Here is an 18,518-nt window from a genome sequence, read left to right on the forward strand (position 1 = left end):
TCTGATACATAGCATGTACTACAAACCAATATTTTAAGTAGATGGCGCCGGTGCGTGATACATTGTTTGACAGCTACTCATTGTTCTCTGCTCAGTTAATTTCATGTGACAAACCGGTATTGTGTTCACTGTGAAATTAAGTTATTCGTTCCCTAACATTTCAATTGGAAACCATCAAATCAATCACGTGTATTGTGCAAATTTTTATTCAATTTCAACAACACGCATTTGTCTTTAAGGTGGTAAGTTCAACTGTATAAATTATGTGGAGCGTGCATTTGAGGTTAAATTCCCCACTCTGTCCATAGTCCAGAATGCCTAGAGGACGACGTGCCAACATCGGCCGCCGCACAAGCATGCAAGCCAGCAACAAGTGTATTCACAGAACTTAAGCAAAGAAAGACAAAATATTATATAATAAGTGAAAATGCCCGATTGAGACAACGCGTGAGCACACGAAGATCATTGGCATCATACAACCGCTTGGCATTCCAATCTGATCCCACTGCGAACTACAGTGATGATGCAAATTTAGATATTGGACCAATGACGACTATATGCCGATATTGCAATGCGTTAAAGTTCAAAAGAGAAACGGCTGAATTGTGCTGCGCAAGTGGAAAAGTCTTACACCACCACAGCCACTGACACCATTGTCCGATGGAAGTGATCTCGATTCCAGCCATTTTCTTCAACACATCCTTGAATACAATAACTGCTTTCGCATGACTTCCTTTGGAGCTAATTTCATTCGAGAAGACACACATAACCAATCACTCACACCAACACAATGAATTGCAACACATAACAACTACATATACACCACACACTACACCATCACATCGAAAAGAGAGGAAAGGACCAAGAGCATTACGCTGTGGCAGCAACGGTGGCAAACCTCATCCAAAGGGCGGTGGACTCACAGACTGATACCAGACATCAGACCGTGGATAGATAGACAGCATGGGGACCTGGATTTCCACCTGACCCAAATGCTAAGTGGACATGGGTGCTTTAGAAGCTACCTTTACAAATTTCGTCATGACTACAGTCTGTACTGTCCGACGTGTACAGAGTGTATTGAAGACTCTGAACATGTTTTTTACCATTGCCCTCGGTTCTCAAGTATAAGAGAAAATCTGAAAACCACACTTGGCGGTAGTTTCAAGGTGGAAAATTTGACAGCACTTATGTGTGAGTCCTCTATTAAATGGAAAGCAGTCAGCGAAGCTTCAGCTTTGATAATGAAAAGATTGAGACACTTACAACTGATTAGGAGTCAGTTAGTCCGTATCGTAGAGGAGACTTAAATGTCTTCTTCTCTCCCATGAAGTAATACTTTGTCCAGTGGTTCCATGGGAGAGATTTGGGTTGAATGTAGGTTGAGTTTAGCGGATTGAAGTTTCGCACTTCGGCTTTCGATGCTTCCCCCTACTATAAAAAACAAAAAACAAAACAATAAATTAGATCAGAAGTTACACCGTATTCTTCAACAAATGATTGTTTGTAATTACAGATACAAGAACAAATATATCATTTGCATGGTTCAATGGTGCCAATTCCAGATGAACCGCATGAATTTCTGCAAATATATTTCATTTCGTCGATGGTGGATCAGCTGAATGAGCGGTGCAATATACAGGGAACACAAGAGTTAAAGAGACGAATTATTGAACAGTTGCAAGCATTTTTTCACGCTAATAATGCTGTGGTTAATATGTTCAAAACAGCATTGGAACGAATGCCATCGGATACGCACAAATTTGTCATAAGAGCGGATTGTACCCCAACATGTAAACATGTGCGAAGATTCAATGCACCCACCGTTTATAATGTTGCTGCAATTATTGTTGGCAGGCAATTTCAGGCAGACGTTGTCAGTAATTCACCGTGGAACGGCTGCAGATGAATTGAATGCTTGCCTGAAGGCATCACCTTTATGAACCACTAATATGAGAGTTCAACTTCAAAATGATCAAATTGCTGCACAATTTTCCAAACAATGTTGATGCGACATCTGGATAAATTACTCTTTCCAACGACTTTTGCCGATTTGTAGACTCCCAATTAGCTATTTTTGAAAATGTTTTCCCAACCATTAGTGCGAATTATCAGAATTATGCTTGGTTAAGTCAACGAGCAATTCTTGCCGCAAAGAATAATGATGTACAGGCACTGAGTTTCACCATTCAATCAAAACTTGCTGGCGATTTGGTGACATACAATTTCGTTGATTCCATAACAAATCAATCACATATTCATTGCGAATTACAGATTATATTTTGCACAAAACTGTAATAAAACATAAAAAAACCGTTCAATATCTTGTTAACGGGTGCCAATTTGGTCTAACTTACCGATTTAAATTGCGGGTTCAAATAACGAAAAACCGTTTATTGTATTATATATGTACATTCATACACATACATATACGACAGATAGATATTGTATATGTATATAATATATAATAATTGACTACCTGTATCTGCTTACCTTCGTGTATTCAAACACAATATACAAAAAAAAAACCCAAATTTAAATATTTCAATACTTACAAATTTTTCCGGCAATACCCCTTACGCTTAATTAAGCAGTAAGCAGGATTGCGAAATATATGTGAGCAAAGGTAAGTCAAACTTAAAGCATAAAAGGCAAAATAAATATACATACATATATACAATAAACGAAGTTAAACGAAAAAAAAATATGTATATATACGTACAAAAAGGAGTACTTACATTTACTTCTAACGTATATATAACAATTACATATATAAATATAATATACAGTGCATAATTACGTATACATACATATGTATTTTAAACATTAAATATTAAATATTAATATCGTATTTTACATACATATGTATATATTCTATACATCATTTATACATGCAATTAAAACCTTTCATACGTACATACAGTGCTTACGGAAAATTGCGCCAATACATGCAATTGCCAATTTCTCTTTCGCGCTCTTTTACGATTATACATCATTCGCTTTTTTACATTACTTACAATATACAATACGCTTATACTTATATACCCTATATATGTACATAGGGTAAATACGGTTCGGTAAATAAAACGCGGATTATTTAATAATAATCATACTATATTATATAAATAATACAATATTTTGAAAAATATACATACATATTGGTTCAAACTAAATTTATAATTATATTCAAAGTCCACTTTGGCATATATACCGCAATATCCCTTGCAGCAAGCAAGCAGGATTGCGTATAAAATTTTTCAGCACAAATAATTCGTGCTTACTAGTACATAGATACAAAGTGCATTGATCTCTTCAACGAGCTCTCAATTGCACAAGTACATATATACATAACTACAAGTCCACGCATTAGGGTATACCTATATACCCCTAAATAAGGACATCAAAAAATAAAAAATAAAATAGATAAAAAATTTATTCAATAAAATTAAATTAAAAATAAATACGAATCGGTATCTATAACAACTAAATCCGGGAATTTCAGTTATTTATTTGAAATTAAGAACGCTAATCAACAAAAAAAAAAAATTTTTGCGGTTATACATACAAGTATATACGGAAATTAATATTAATTTGGTTCGAAGTGAAAACTCTATTCACTAACAATAGCTTTCGTTCACACATTTATACGAGTATATACGAAGATATTTTCTGAATTATCCATCAGTCGAAACTGAGGAATTTTTAATTTATTTCATACAATTTCTAAATGAGCTCAGACTCAAAAGATTCAAAAACAACACAGTCTCTAAAAGTACCAAAAATGATTTCGGACGAAAAAAGTCCATGCACACCAGCAGAAGCTACACGCTCCAAACAAGGTGCGACAAAACAAAAAAGGGGTAGAGACATTTCTTACACAAAATTCATTTCGGAAAGTGACAGTTTAATAAGATACTGCACTAGATTCTCATCTTCGCCGATTCAGGACAATTCTGAATCGGTATTAGAAATCAAAAAAGACAATCTTGACAATTTTTGGTCACGTCCCCAAGCTGCATATGACGCAATTGTAGAATCTGACTACTCAGATCTACCAGAAAATTTCAAATCTTCGACTTACGCAAAATACGAAAACTGCTTAGACCAATTCGAAGAAACTAAAGCAATGATTTTCGATCAACTTAAGCTAATAAAAGCAATTGCACCTACTCCAAATCAGCGAGTAGAGCTGCCACAAGTACAAAGGCATCCATCTCAAGGTGCCCACATGTGATACAGAAGTATTTCATGGTGGTTATGAACAATGGCCGTCCTTCCGAGACATGTTTACAGCCGTTTACATAAACCATAATACCTCCGATACAAAACAAAAGGTCAAGCAGGCGTCATACTAAAACAGCCCAACGTGGCAACAGATGAAAGACTTTTTAATAACCCAATACGAAATAGCAGAAAGGGTATCTAAATAGAAGCTTCCACAGACCCTAAGCCAGTAGCAATAACAAACAAACGTCAAATCTTGCGAAAGATTCAAAAAGATGAATATTATCAACCGAAACAATTTTATAAAAACAAAAAGACTTTGTACAAACTGCCTATCACATGCACATACACTTAAAGAGTGCGACAGAAAATTTAATTGCGTTTATTGTCATAAACGACATCATTCAATGCTGCATTACAACACATTTTCCAGCTCACCCCCAAACAGCGCAAATATGAAAAGAGCCACGGGTTTAGTTGTAACAGCAAATCCCGAAGGGCGAAATCCCGATAATTGCCAAGAAGCACCATGCTGCTCAAAGGCATTAAAAACCCAAACGCTACACAGCGAAAATCAAAGTAGAGTACTACTACCCACAGCAGTCGTCTCCATCAAACACCGAGGAGAACTGTTTAAACTTAGGGCCTTAATAGACCAAGGATCACAACGATCATTCATAGCGTCTAGGGCTCAAAAAAGGCTACAACTGCCAACAAAGCTAGCCAATTTTGAAATCACGGGAATGCGCGGAAGAGTAGTCCAAAACTCAAATAAAATCTGCCCCATTACCCTAATTTCCCCCAAGCGGATAAGCACATAAAAGCAGAAGCTATAGTCTTACCGCAACTTACAAATATGCTTCCAAGCTATCACTTAAATAGCAAGCATTGGCAAAAGGTTTCACACCTAAAGCTAGCAGATCCCAACTGCATTAGTCCCGCTCAAATAGACCTTCTATTAGGCAACTATCTCATACCACAGATAATACTCGAAGGTATTGAGAAAATTTCAAATACACTTCTGGCACAAAATAATATTTTTGGGTGGATCCTAAGTGGACTAGTTTCGGAACCAGTTACCACCATGACCACTCAGGTTGAGTGGAATCTCAAACGAATACCTCAATTCACAATTGAAAAAATTTTGGGAGTTAGAAGAACTCCCCCCCATATCAATCACAACCCCCGAAGATCAGTATTGTGAAGACTTTTACAAAGCCACAACTACTAGATCAGATAATGGTCGGTACGTCGTACGAATACCACTAAAACAACAATTTCACAACACACTCGCCTTAGGTCACTCTCGCACCTCTGCTATACAGCAGCTTTTAAGTATGGAAAAAAACTTACTTAAAAAAGGTGAGCTTAAGCCATAATACGATGGCGGGTTAGAAGAATACCTCCATTTAGACCACATGGAGGAAGTAAGCCCATGCGAAAAAATCATAAATGGCAAATATTACTCACTTTACTTGCCTCATCACGCAGTAGTAAAGCCAGACAAAAAAACAACTAAAGTAAGAGTTGTCTTTAATGCATCAAGATCCACCAGCTCGGGGAATTACCTAAATGATATCCTATTTACGGGACCCACGCTCCAACCAGATTTAATGCTACTCATTTTAAATTGCCGTATATTCAAATACGTATTTAACGGAGACGTCGAAAAAATGTATAGACAAATAGCCGTACATAACGACGATCAAGATTTTCAGCGAATTATTTTCCGAAAATCTCCCAATAGTCCACTCCGCGACTATAAACTAAAAATAGTTACCTTTGGCGTCAACTGAGCTCCATATCTAGCCATTCGAACACTGCACGAATTGGCAGAAAACACCAAGTCAGAATTTCCTCTGGCAACCCGGGTGTTAAAAACACAACCGTATGTAGACGATATCTTGTCTGGAAGTCACAGTCTTCCACAAGCATACAAGTCACTATCACAAGTGATACAAGCCCTAAATACCGCAGGGTTTCCGTTGAAAACGATAACGGCGAACCACCCTAATATTCTAAAAAATATACCACATGAAAATTTGTTAGATACTAATTTCCTTAAATTCGAAAAAGAAAGTACAACAAAAACTCTGGTGATCCAATGGAATGCGATATCTGACCAGTTTTCCTACACTACAGAGTCATTATCTGCATTATCCGCCATAACAAAGCGGCAAATTCTATCCTCGGTGGCGAAACTTTTCGACCCCGCAGGATGGCTTTCGGCAGTTATGATACAAGCCAAAATTCTAATACAAGAATTATGGTTAGATGGAACCGACTGGGACGAACAAGTAAAACCACTGCGTTTAGAAAAGTGGTCCCAGTTTGCGAGCAATCTACATGATATCTCACAGATGCAAATCTCACGATGGGTAAATTATGCCCCAGAGCACAAAGTCGAACTACACGGCTTCTGTGACGCTTCTGAAAAGGCATATTGCGCAACTATATATGTTCGCACACAAAGCGACACTGCGACCACAAGCCACTTATTAGTAGCAATAGCAAAAGTGGCTCCTTTAAAAATAATAAGTCTACCACAACTTGAACTATGTGGAGCACTACTACTAGCCAAACTCGTGTCCATCGTACAAACGCATTTAAACATGACACAATATAAATTATATCTGTGGTCCGATTCTGAAATCGTATTAGCATGGTTAGAAAAACCACCACATGCATGGAAGACGTATATTTTCCATCTAAAGTCTCAAATCCTTGACCTAGTAGGATCAGCCACTTGGCGACATGTGGCCAGTGCTGATAATCCTGCTGATCTAGGTACAACAGGGTGCAAACCCCTGCATCTTGCCACAACCACTCTCTGGTGGAGTGGCCCCCGCTGGTTAACAGAATCTCCCGATTCTTGGCCACAAGCGCCCATGCGCAATATAATTGCCCCAGAAAGTCGAAAAACGACTCCTTTCATGCAACATCGGATGATACTGACATCCTTGAGCGATTCTCATCGTTTCCCCGAGCCCTCAGAGTAGTTGCCTACATGATCAAATTTATAGAGCAGCTCAAAACTAAAGTTAACGGAACACCTCCAATATACCCCCAATGCGATACATTAACGCACCTACACTTACAAAAAGCAAAAGGCGCTCTTATCGCATCTACTCAAACGCGCTACTTCAGCCGAGAAATATCATTGCTAAAAGATTCGAAGCCAATCGATAAAAAGAGCTCACTTTTAGTACTAAACCCATTTCTGGACACAAAGGGTTTGCTTCATGCGAATGGTCGGCTTGTCAACTCCAGTCTGACATACAACGAACGACATCCCATAATCATACCAGAAAAAGCACGGCTTGCCACATTATATGTATATGCATTATATCCACATACTGATGCTACACGCCGAGCACCGCCTCATGCAACAAATAGTCCGCCAAGAGTTTTACATTCCCCGTCTTAAGCCTTAAATAAAGAAGTGCATTTACATGTGCAAAGTTTGCACAACGCAAAAGCAAAAAATGCGAACGTCGATAATGGCAGCACTCCCACCTGAACGCTGCAACTTTGCTCTGCCTTTCACAACAACAGGTGTCGATTTTGCTTGGCCTTTCCAGATAAAGCCTTCAATGTTAAGATCTCCCACTTTAATGAAAGGCAGTTTTTGTTTGTTTTACGACAAAAGCTGTTCACCTTGAGCTATGTACAAATCTGACGACAGAGGCTTTTCTCGCGGTATTCGCTCGCTTCGTCGGAGTCGTGGTTTTCCTTCAAAAATAATGAGTGACAACGGCAAAACGTGTATTGGACCCAAAAGAGCCACTGAGAAACAGTTTGTGGACTTTATCCAACAAGTCTCATCTGAGATTGTACAGAAGTACGCACCCCAAGGCATTAATTGGCAGTTTATCCACCCAAGCGCTCCTCATATGGGTGGTTTATAGGAATCAGCTGTAAAAAGCTTCAAATCCCTCTTCAAAAAAGTAGCTGGAAACTACAAGTTTAATTATGAAGAATTCTCGACTTTATTAATCCGAATTGATGCGGTACTCAATTCACAAATAATCACAATCCTCTCGCAAGATCCCTCCGATTTCACCGCCCTAACTCCTGCTCCGCCGAAGCTTGGAGATTGCGTGCTAGTACACGATGATTGTCTCCCCCCTACTAAACGGCGGCTTGGCCGCATAGAAAACCTTCACCATGGTTCCGACGGTCACATCCGAGTAGTCGATCTCCGTACGCAAGCCGGAACACTAACTAGACCGCTCGTAAAGCTATGCTTTTTACCCACAGCCGATAATACCGAACAAACGTAAATAATAACCCGATTAGAACCAAAAATCGCTAAAATTAATAAATAAAAAAAACCTAAATCCGTAAAAGGTCGATCGACCAAACGACCCATTTATGCCACTTAACGTGGCCCAAATTTCCAACTCAATCATGCGACAAACTTATAATCTAAATAACTTTTTCCCATATAGATCATTGTGGACGGAAATGCACCAACACCAACGCAAGCAATACGTTCGGCCGTTAATGTGCCACACCCTGGGGCAAACCCTGCACCCCGAACTACGGCTACCACAGCCCCTCCAATCGCTTCTCGTAGTGACACGTGGCCACTAACCCCGTCATCATCGCTTCCGATGCCCGCTATGTCGTCGCCCACACCGCTTGCAACATTGCGGCATATTTAAAGGTATGCCACCAGTCCAACGACAGCAAATCGCCCAGGCACATGGCCACTGCCTGAATTGTCTGGCGCACACCCATGCAACAACCGCATGTAAGTCAAGGGGCCATTGTCAGATGTGCGGTGAGCAACATCACACACTCCTTCACCGCACCGCGAGGCGCGACAGTGGTCGACTAACTGAATCCCACCGCAGCGGCATAGTCAGGCGACTCCCCAGACACGCATCAGCACGACCTCGCCCATTGGACCCCCCTCCGGAGCCGCGTTCCTGGCGCCCACGCAACGAAGCAATTACGCGGCATAACCAGCTTCGGCCACCACCCCGCCGTGCCACTGGGCTGACAACAACAACAACTTCAGCGTCTGCTAGGCTAATATTCGCCTAGGGGGGACGGGATGGCTAAATGAGCCTCCGTCGTCCCGAAAACATACACGCCAACACACCTAACACAATCTACACATCAACTAACACAATCTACATCACACATCAGCAACATTCACCACATCACTTCTCGCAACATTCACCACCTCACCTAACGCAACATACACCTCACACAACGACACTACCACCCAGGATATCCAACACACCGGCGATCACCCCACCAACCATCAACAAAACCAAAACACGGGTAGCGGTTGGCCTCTTTTGCGTATCAAAATTCGAAGCGGACATCTCGTCATCGTTCTGATTCCCGTTGAAGTATCGGGCCTGAGCCGGACAATCAATCCTTTTTTCTATTTTTTTAAATTTTTTGCGCTGCGTCGCAAGTGACGTTGTATTAAGTGGGTGTTAAATATATTAGAATTCAGTTTATTCAATTGTTGCGAAAAATATTCAAGTTTATTAAATTATTGCGAAACGATATTGAAGAGTGAGTGGTGAGTGTAATACTTCCAAAGGGTTGGAATAAATACACGTATGTTAGTTGAATCTGACTGAGTTTTAAATATTTGCAAAAACACATAAACAGTTTTCTTGTTTAGCATTACATAATGTTTTTAAAGTACAGCAGTTATGCGTATTTATAATTTTCACTCGATGTTAACTTAATCATTTGATACTGATTTGTTAAATAATATACACTTCTTTGGCTCTAGACCTTTGGGTCTAGACCTTCTGTGCGAGTTGTTCACAGAAAAGAGCAGCGTATGGTGCGGACTCGAACTCGGCTTCAACAGCCGAAGAGAGGACAATAGCGAAGCTTGGTCCTGGAGCAAAGACAAGCACTACTAATGGAGTAGAAGCCAAAGCTGGCACCAGGAAGCATACAGCAGCCAATGCCAACTCCTCTAGCCAAGGCTTGGTTGCTAAACAGAGGAAGGAGGGAGGTACTGCTAGCGAATGCAAAGTATGCAGAGAAGCGACGCGCCACACACTTGCTGAGGAAGGTGGAGATGCAACCGCCAGCCAATCAGGAGCTTACAAAAGAGCTCCAGAAATCTATTAGATGCGCCAGAGCAGTCTTACCCAACTTCTAGCTGGAAGCGGCAGCAGTGGCAACTAAAAGACAAAAGTCAGCTGAAGAGGATAAGCCGTCAATCAAGAGACCGAAAGGCGTGACGCCCGCAAAATCTTTTGCTAATGTGACCCGGAATCGTATTAGCATTGCGGTGCTGGATGAGGGAGATCCCGAAGGAAAATTTCCGGGAGCCCAATGGAAGAGGATGCAAGCCGCTCTGTCGAATTTGTCCTCATTCAGAAACCATGGGTTAATGGAGTGCGTATTTGCGGTCTGAGGAAACCGAAGTATAATTTATACATGGGAAGCTGCGTAGGAATGGCTAGAACATGTATATTGGCAAGTAAAACGCTTACCGTCTTTTTATTACACAGTTACACTAATAACGACAAAACAGCTATTAAACAGTGGTGCCAGCGACCGGTGCAAAAATTACGCCGTCTAACAGGTCCCGCAGAAGAATTACTGAACCGCGAGGGTTCAGCCGGGCAAGATGTTCAAGATTTAAGTACATTAGAATGCAGTCCTGCGCATAATTAGCAAGGACCCAAACCAATACCAGTCAGCTGTTTGCTGAATGCTGAATGATCAGTATAATTGTGTCCTCCTTTTAGCATTGCTTGCTTTCCATTCTAGCGTAGGGAATGTAAATATAAAATTGAAACATTCAAACTATCCATATATGTATGAACATATGTATCATGTGGCGAGATGCTATGAAGGAATTCAATAAAGAAGCGACCTATTCCGTAACAGACTGTTGTAAGATCAAGACGTCTTCTTTTATCTGGTGGAAATTAACATATTTTTTATACAGTACCTATACTTATTTTTGAGAAAGGTATTGAAAATTCTAACAGCTAGTTAATCTCGATTTATAAAGTTGGATTTTTAAAATCGTATTAAGTATTAAGTATTTCGTAACATTTTTAAAGCCTCTGGGATTAACCCCTGCTGGAAACACATCATTTGAGACGGAGATAAACGAACATTTAAATTAGAGACGTTGAAAAACTGCTTGTAATTTTTTATATATTTCCTTAAGTATTACTTACATTTTTGGTTTCAGTTGTCGAAGGTTCTCCGCCATTATGTGGACGTAACTGATACTGAAAATTTAACACAGCAATAATTAGGAATAATTAATACTAAAAGTTATTTGAATGATAATAAATATTAATGTACTTTTATATAGTATGTTAGTTATTACTAGTTACAAAAGAAGTAAAAATGAATATTACTTATTACTTCAGACTTATGTATTTGATTTATTTAAATTAGTCCATACAAATATATTGGAATGAGACTTAGTTTAGTTTAGAAAGCCTTTATTAAACTTTTTGCAGGTAATGAAAAGTATCAATGAAAGAACTAGAAACATGAATCATATTTAAATATATATCTTTCAATGTAAGGAAATATATACTTAGGTTAATAATTTTTAGATATAGTTATATGGAGTTAATGTTAAAAGTAATGTAGTCTACCATGTTAAAGACACGGGAAACAAAAACGGAGCGAAGCAGCATTTTTATTCAATGCATTACCAAGAGTTTTTCTATATAAACGTCAGTTTTTATTACGACATTTATCTATTAAGTATTTTGACTTACACTATTTGTTGCAGTATTCGAATATTCTCCACTATCAATTGAACGAAACTGATACTGAATAATTAACATAAATTAATTAGGGTATCCTCATAAAGTTATAGGCATAAATAATAAGTAAGCAATCGCTATGTTCGGGTGTAACCAACCATTGTATACCCTTGCAACTGGCAAAGAGCAAAGCCGGGGAAATATCGAAAATTATTTATTTAGTATATGGTAGTATGTGTATTTTGTGGATCAATTTCACTAATTTTCGTCCACCCAATGTTATATGTATGTTTAGTTAATCTTTCGAAGATATCTTACTTATGGAACTTCATACGGACCTTAAAGTAAAATCACGCCACGTAAACCAAATAACAAGTAGCGTACATACTTCCGACATTAGACGCAGCTGTCAATCGATCCTCGGGCTAGTCTTGGTGCCCTAACTTGAGAACACCGTCTTTAAAGGTAAGCTGGGTCGTGAGTTGATCCTCTTACCAACTTAATCCTTAACATTGCGGTCGGAAACACTGTTTACTGTGGTTCGGGATTTTGCACGGTTATGCAGCAGTCACGCCCCAGTACAACACGAGTTAAATAGCAGGGAGTAGACGCAGACTATATGAGTGCGGACATCACAGCATTCCCGCCGCCTATACCAGCGCGGACATACACAGCAGAAAGTCACTGTCGCCTACTCGAGCGCGGTCATACAGCACAGAGTCGCCGCCACAGCCGATACGAGCGCCGACATGTATCGCAGTGAATCGAATCTCTAGCAGGCATTTCGCTTTTTAACTTACGAAGACTGGAAGTCACGCGTGAAGAGGGAAGTGAGGCGATCCTCTGACCTGCTCCACGCTTGGCATCGCGTATGTTGCTACTGCTGTCCGTGATAGTAATGCGCTAACGCGACAAGCTAAACCGTTACTCTGCCATAGCGCTGTCCTTGGGAGACGCCACTACAACGCGGAAGATATCATTTTATATATTTAAAGTACGAGGAATTCTAAATATATGAAAACATAAAAAAAAGTAAGATTTATGAAAAGTCCCATAGTTTACAAATTTATTAAAACGACTCTGGACACGACGAGTATAGCTCAGCTAACTACAAGAAGCAGAACAGCAAAAAGTTTCGTTACAATTGGCTCTCGAGTAGTGGCCCTTCATATCGTATAACATTAATGAATGAATCTCCTTCACTGAGTGTTTGGGCGTTGACCACATAGAAGCCCGAAATACTATAAATATTTTAAGATTGGAATCTACATAAAAAAAAGGGCGGGCGAAGCCCATTAGAGTTCATCGAGTGATTGGGTGAGCTCACCGAAGTATACATGATAGACATACACCTTCTTCCAAGAACCATGCTCTCCATTAGTATCGCAACAACAACGAACACTGTTGGAGTTGGATTACTTTCAAAATAGTTCTTTTTTGCGTTTCTTCTTACTAGCACGTTACTTCGAACGCCTCGAAGATGACATACGGCAACGAAGACAACACGTGCGCGAAAAATACAAAGACTATGTTTTCGCTATCCGGAACCAGGAATAGCGATTGAAAGGAGATTTTTCGAAATAGCCACACTCATTATCTACTCTACATTCGGCGTCGAGATTTCGAGACACTAGCCGAACTTATCACACTCGCAGAATAACTGGGAAATGGCCGAGGGTTCCGCCAGAGACAAGGCGGGGGAACCCACAAAACTCAGCTTCGAACCACCAGTAATTATGCGTCAGGAACACGTCTAGGTATACGCTCTCATCGGCACTGGCGCCTCTAAAAGTTTTGTATTGTCACGAGTTGTTGGACATATGGACGCAACCGGAAATGGTAAGAAGGTAACCGTAGCTATGGAATTACAAATAGCCGACGGGATAGAAGACGTCATACTCGAATTAGATACACTGGAGAGCATGGGAGTTAGAGCGTCCAGCGGAGGTCACCAGGTACTGCTTACAGCTCCAGATGCTTAGCATTCAGCGGCCTTCTAGACCATGTCATCAGAAATGCTAGGTAACTATATCAAATAGCCGAGTACTAAAACACAGTAGAACGAAGCGCAATAAAACTCGTAAACTAAAAAACTCGAGGGATGTAAGCTATCATCAACGACGAAATCAATGTGCTGTTAACGAAGGGATGTATCGAACCCACAAAGCGCGCCGATTGTATTATACCTGACGTATAGGATGCAACACATATTAGACAAGTTACGACGAGTGAGGTATATTTATAATCTGAACCTTAAGAACATCTGCTGGCAAATACGTTTAAAGCAGGCGCCCATATACATTTCCTTCGCATGGATATATTAAATACTTTACTCTACAGTTTTTCGACAAGACTACTCTTTACTTTTTGGTGAGCATACTGGAAAGTATGAGTTCTTGTATAGTTCTAAAACTTTATTTCGTCATTAACAATTGTACGTAAACTTATTTTCGCACAAGGTATTAAAAATTCCATCACCTAGTCTCGGTTTAAAAAAAATTTTTTTTTAATTGTAATGAGTATTGATTATTTCGATAGTTTTTCAAAGTCTCTGTGATAGGCCCTGCAAGAAAAGCATCATCTGAGACGGAGATAAATGAGCACTTAAATTAGAGACGTTGAAAAACTGTTTGTAGTTACTGTTTTATATATAATATTTCCTTGAGTTTTACTTACATTTTTGATTTCAGTTGTCGAATCTTCTCCGCCATTATGTGGACGTAGCTGATAATTAATAATATTATTTAAAGTTATTTGGATGATAATAAATATGTATGTGCTTTTGAATGCACTATTTCATAAAAGAAATAAGAATATGAATACTATTAATTACATCAGACTTAATTAAATTATTCCAATTAATCAATACAAATATATATTGCTCATACAAATATCCAACATAACTAACTAAATTCAGTTTAGAAAAACTTGATTGAACTTTTTGCAGATAATGAAAAGTTTTAGTGAAAGGAATAAAAACGTGAATCGCATTTAAATAAAAACTTTTAACGTATCGTCAACATAAATTTAACATCAGTTTTTATTACTACATCTATTTATTAAGTATTTGAACTTACACTAGTTGTTGCTGTTGTTAAATATTCCCCACCATCAATTGAACGAAACTGATAATGAAAAATTAACATAAATTAATTAGGGAATCCTCATTAAGTTATAAGTCATAAATAACAAGTAAGTAAGGACTAAGTTCGGGTGTAACCAAATAATTTATACTCTTACAACTTGCAAGAACCAAAGCGAGCGAGATAAAATCATATAATATTATATATTACGTATCTTGGAGTTTAGCTAATTTATGGACCAACTTTACATATTTTCGACATAAAACTATAGTCTGTACAAGGTTAAATGTATGTTAATTTTTCTAGATATCCAAATCATGGATCAATATATATGTTATGGAATATGAGATAGGATATGCTATGGGATCAGGAGGGCGATTTTTTAGGTGGGTATAAAGGGACCAGTATATCTATAAATTGCCAAAACTAAACCGCAAATATAATATTATATATTATTATATATAATACGATACAAAATCTTTATTTGGTACAAGAGATCACAGAGTCGTCGCCACACTTCCTAATAGGTTCAGTGTATATATCTCCCAAACCAATAAATTGGTAACACCCAAAATTGCTCACCACTGAAAGTATAATATGCAATATGTTTTGTAGTATAATATCGAAAATATGTGAAATTATATTTTACTACATAGAACAAGTTTGGTTATTCTACGCTGGTCAGTGTGCGCGCTATTTATTTATAAATTGCTTGAAAATATTTTCTTAAGTATATGTAGGAGTTGAGGGGTAAATAATATAACCACGTTCAACTCGTTACTAATCTTTTATTTAAATATATAAATTTAACTTACGCTAATACACGTCTTATCACGTTGGATGATCAGTCGAGAAAAAGGAATAAAGAGATGTAACATAATGCAATTAATATTGTAGCGGGATAATATAATTTAGTTGCTGAATTCAGTACTGCCATGTTCAAAGAAATAAGTGCAATAATTTAATTGCTGAATTTGGTGTTACCAGATTATAAGAATTAAGAACAATATTAAGAATAGTTTTTTACATAGGTCTTCTACAATTAGGAGTCATGCTAGTCGCTACAATACTCCCCTTCTATAAAAAATGTAAAGTTTTTAAGAAGAATTTTAAATTTTACAAGTTAAAATGGAATATAGGTGATCTTATTTTTGAAACTTTATTTTTAAAGTTTTATATTATGTTTCCATTTCTGCTGTGCAAGATACTGGTTCATTTACGTCGCTGTCAGCTACGTAGACTGGTTTTAGTCTGTCTATTGAAATAGAAGTTGCTTTCCCTCGGTAATCTATGACAAAATATTTTTCATGGCGCGCGATAACTTTGAACGGTCCTTCGTAGGGTGATGAGAATGAAATTTCGATATGGTCATTTCGTACTAGAACGTGTGAACAGGTGTTAAGTTCCTTAAAATAAAAAATAGATCTCTTCCCATGACGTGACATTTCTACAGGAGCAATAATTTTAAAATGGTTTTTTAAATTCACCAAAAGTTCGGCGGTGGTTATTATTTGAAGGAGCGATGAATTCTCCTAGTAAACGTATTGGCTCTTCATAAACAAGTTCGGCTGGCGTTGTGCCCATGTCTTCCTTCCATGCTGCTCGTAGACCAAGTAGTACAACTGGTAGTGCGTTCAGCCAAGTTTCGCGATGACAAAGAAGTGCTGATTTAAATTGGCGATGAAAGCGTTCGACTAACCCGTTTGACTGCGGAGGATCTAGAATCTGTAACAGTAAGTTAAAAAGTTCCGACTCAAATTGTCGTCATGGTCAGATGTAATTCGTTTTGGTACTCCGTATCGAGCTATCCAGTGGTTTACTAGTGCTCGAGCTACGGTATCTGCTGTGCCGTATTCCAAAGGTATTGCTTTCGGAAAGCGCGTAAACGATCAATTATTGTTAAACTTTGGTTAAAGCTTTTAGAGGTTGGTAGAGAAACTAAATCGATTTGTATGTGCTCGAATCGTTGTGATGGTGCCTGGAAAGTTGCATACGTGTCGTTGAATTTTGTTACGTTGGGGTTTCTTAGTGTCAACCTGTATTCTCCGCAGTAACAGTGATGTTGACGGATTGCGGAGCAATTTTGTGTCGTTTCACGGCTTCGAATATTGCATGTAACTCACGATCGTAAATGGACAGTTTCTGTATTGACGGTGGTAGCTTTTTGCTGAAGAATGCTAAAGTGTTGCTGACAGCGCCTATGTCTTGTTCGGAAGCGTCTGTAAAAATAGCCCATTATGTGGTTATATCTGGTTGAACTAATAATGTTGCCTGAGCTAGTGCTTGTTTTGCTTTGTTGAACGACGCTTGAAGCTCTTTTGTGCTCTCAATTTTGTGAAAATTCTTAACGTTTGGTCCTTCCAGCAGTGAGTTTAGTAAAGCGAGGATTGATGAATTTTCTGTAAAAATGTATAGTACCCAGAAATCTTCGTAAGCTTTTGATAGTATTAGGAAATTCAATACTTAGGATAGCGTTAACCTTATCTTTTAAATTTAACCATTTTTGTTGACAGTGTGGCCCAAGAATTGTACTTTGGTTAAACCAAAATGTGATTTTGTTTGATTAATCACTAGCCCGTAATCTCGAAACCGGTTAAATAGAATTTCAAGATGTTGCAAATATTCTTTCTTGTCGGCTGAAGCTACCAGAATGTCATCGATATACACAAATAAAAATGGTAGATCCCGTGTTACATCATCAATGAACCTTTGAAACTTTTGAGCAGCGTTTCTTAAACTAAATGTCATAAAAGGAAATTCATATAGTCTAAAAGGCGTTATAATGGCTGTTTTACAGATGTCTTCTGGTGCGACTGTGATTTGATTAAATGCACGGACCAAATCTATTGTTGAAAAAACGTGCTTGCCATGCAATGATGTGGTGAAATCTTCGAGGCAGTGGACAGGATATTTAGCGATTCCAAGTTTGATAATTTTATCGAACTCTTCACGTGCAGCTTGTAGTTTATCCGGTGGTAAACGATGCGCTTTGTTGGTTACAAGGGGTTCATCTGAAGTACGAATGTGGTGGAGAGTACTATGTTTCTTCCCTTTAGTTACCACATCTGGATTTGCTTTATCTGGAAATTATTGTACCAAATATTGTGTATCCGAGGATCGATCTCTGATGTAAAGACGGTGAGAAATTTTCTGAGAGTCTCTAACCGTCATAAGCGATTCTCTGGTGGATTTTCCGACAATGTGCAATCTTGCTTTGAGCGTTTTTTCCAAATTTCGCATGATAGTAACAAAAACCGTAAGAACTAAGCTAGTGTACCTGGGAGTGACTACGTGATCTCGGTTTACTATGCTGTCGTGTGTTTGACCTAAACTCCCGTTTGTGAATAATGGCTGACAATGTTGCTAACTGTTTGTTTAGATCCGAAATTTGTTGTACAATATCTATATCGGTAGTGTTGTTGGTGCTTTTCAATATTGTTGAAAGGTGCATGCTTTGTAAGATCTCGTGGAGCTTGTCTGCACT

The 18,518-nt window shown here is 38.6% G+C and overlaps 1 long non-coding RNA gene across 1 annotated transcript; it reads right to left on the reverse strand.

Moving 5' to 3' along the window:
• Positions 1 to 11,405: 11,405 nt before the first annotated feature.
• Positions 11,406 to 15,076, reverse strand: LOC138858296 (uncharacterized). The gene is made up of 3 exons (XR_011397445.1): positions 15,029 to 15,076; positions 14,628 to 14,675; positions 11,406 to 11,459 (listed from the first exon to the last, which is right to left on the reverse strand). It is a non-coding gene; the product is annotated as an uncharacterized lncRNA (long non-coding RNA).
• Positions 15,077 to 18,518: the final 3,442 nt, after the last annotated feature.

The sequence above is a fragment of the Bactrocera oleae genome, chromosome Y (assembly GCF_042242935.1).
Source record: "Bactrocera oleae isolate idBacOlea1 chromosome Y, idBacOlea1, whole genome shotgun sequence".
Taxonomy (NCBI): domain Eukaryota; kingdom Metazoa; phylum Arthropoda; class Insecta; order Diptera; family Tephritidae; genus Bactrocera; species Bactrocera oleae.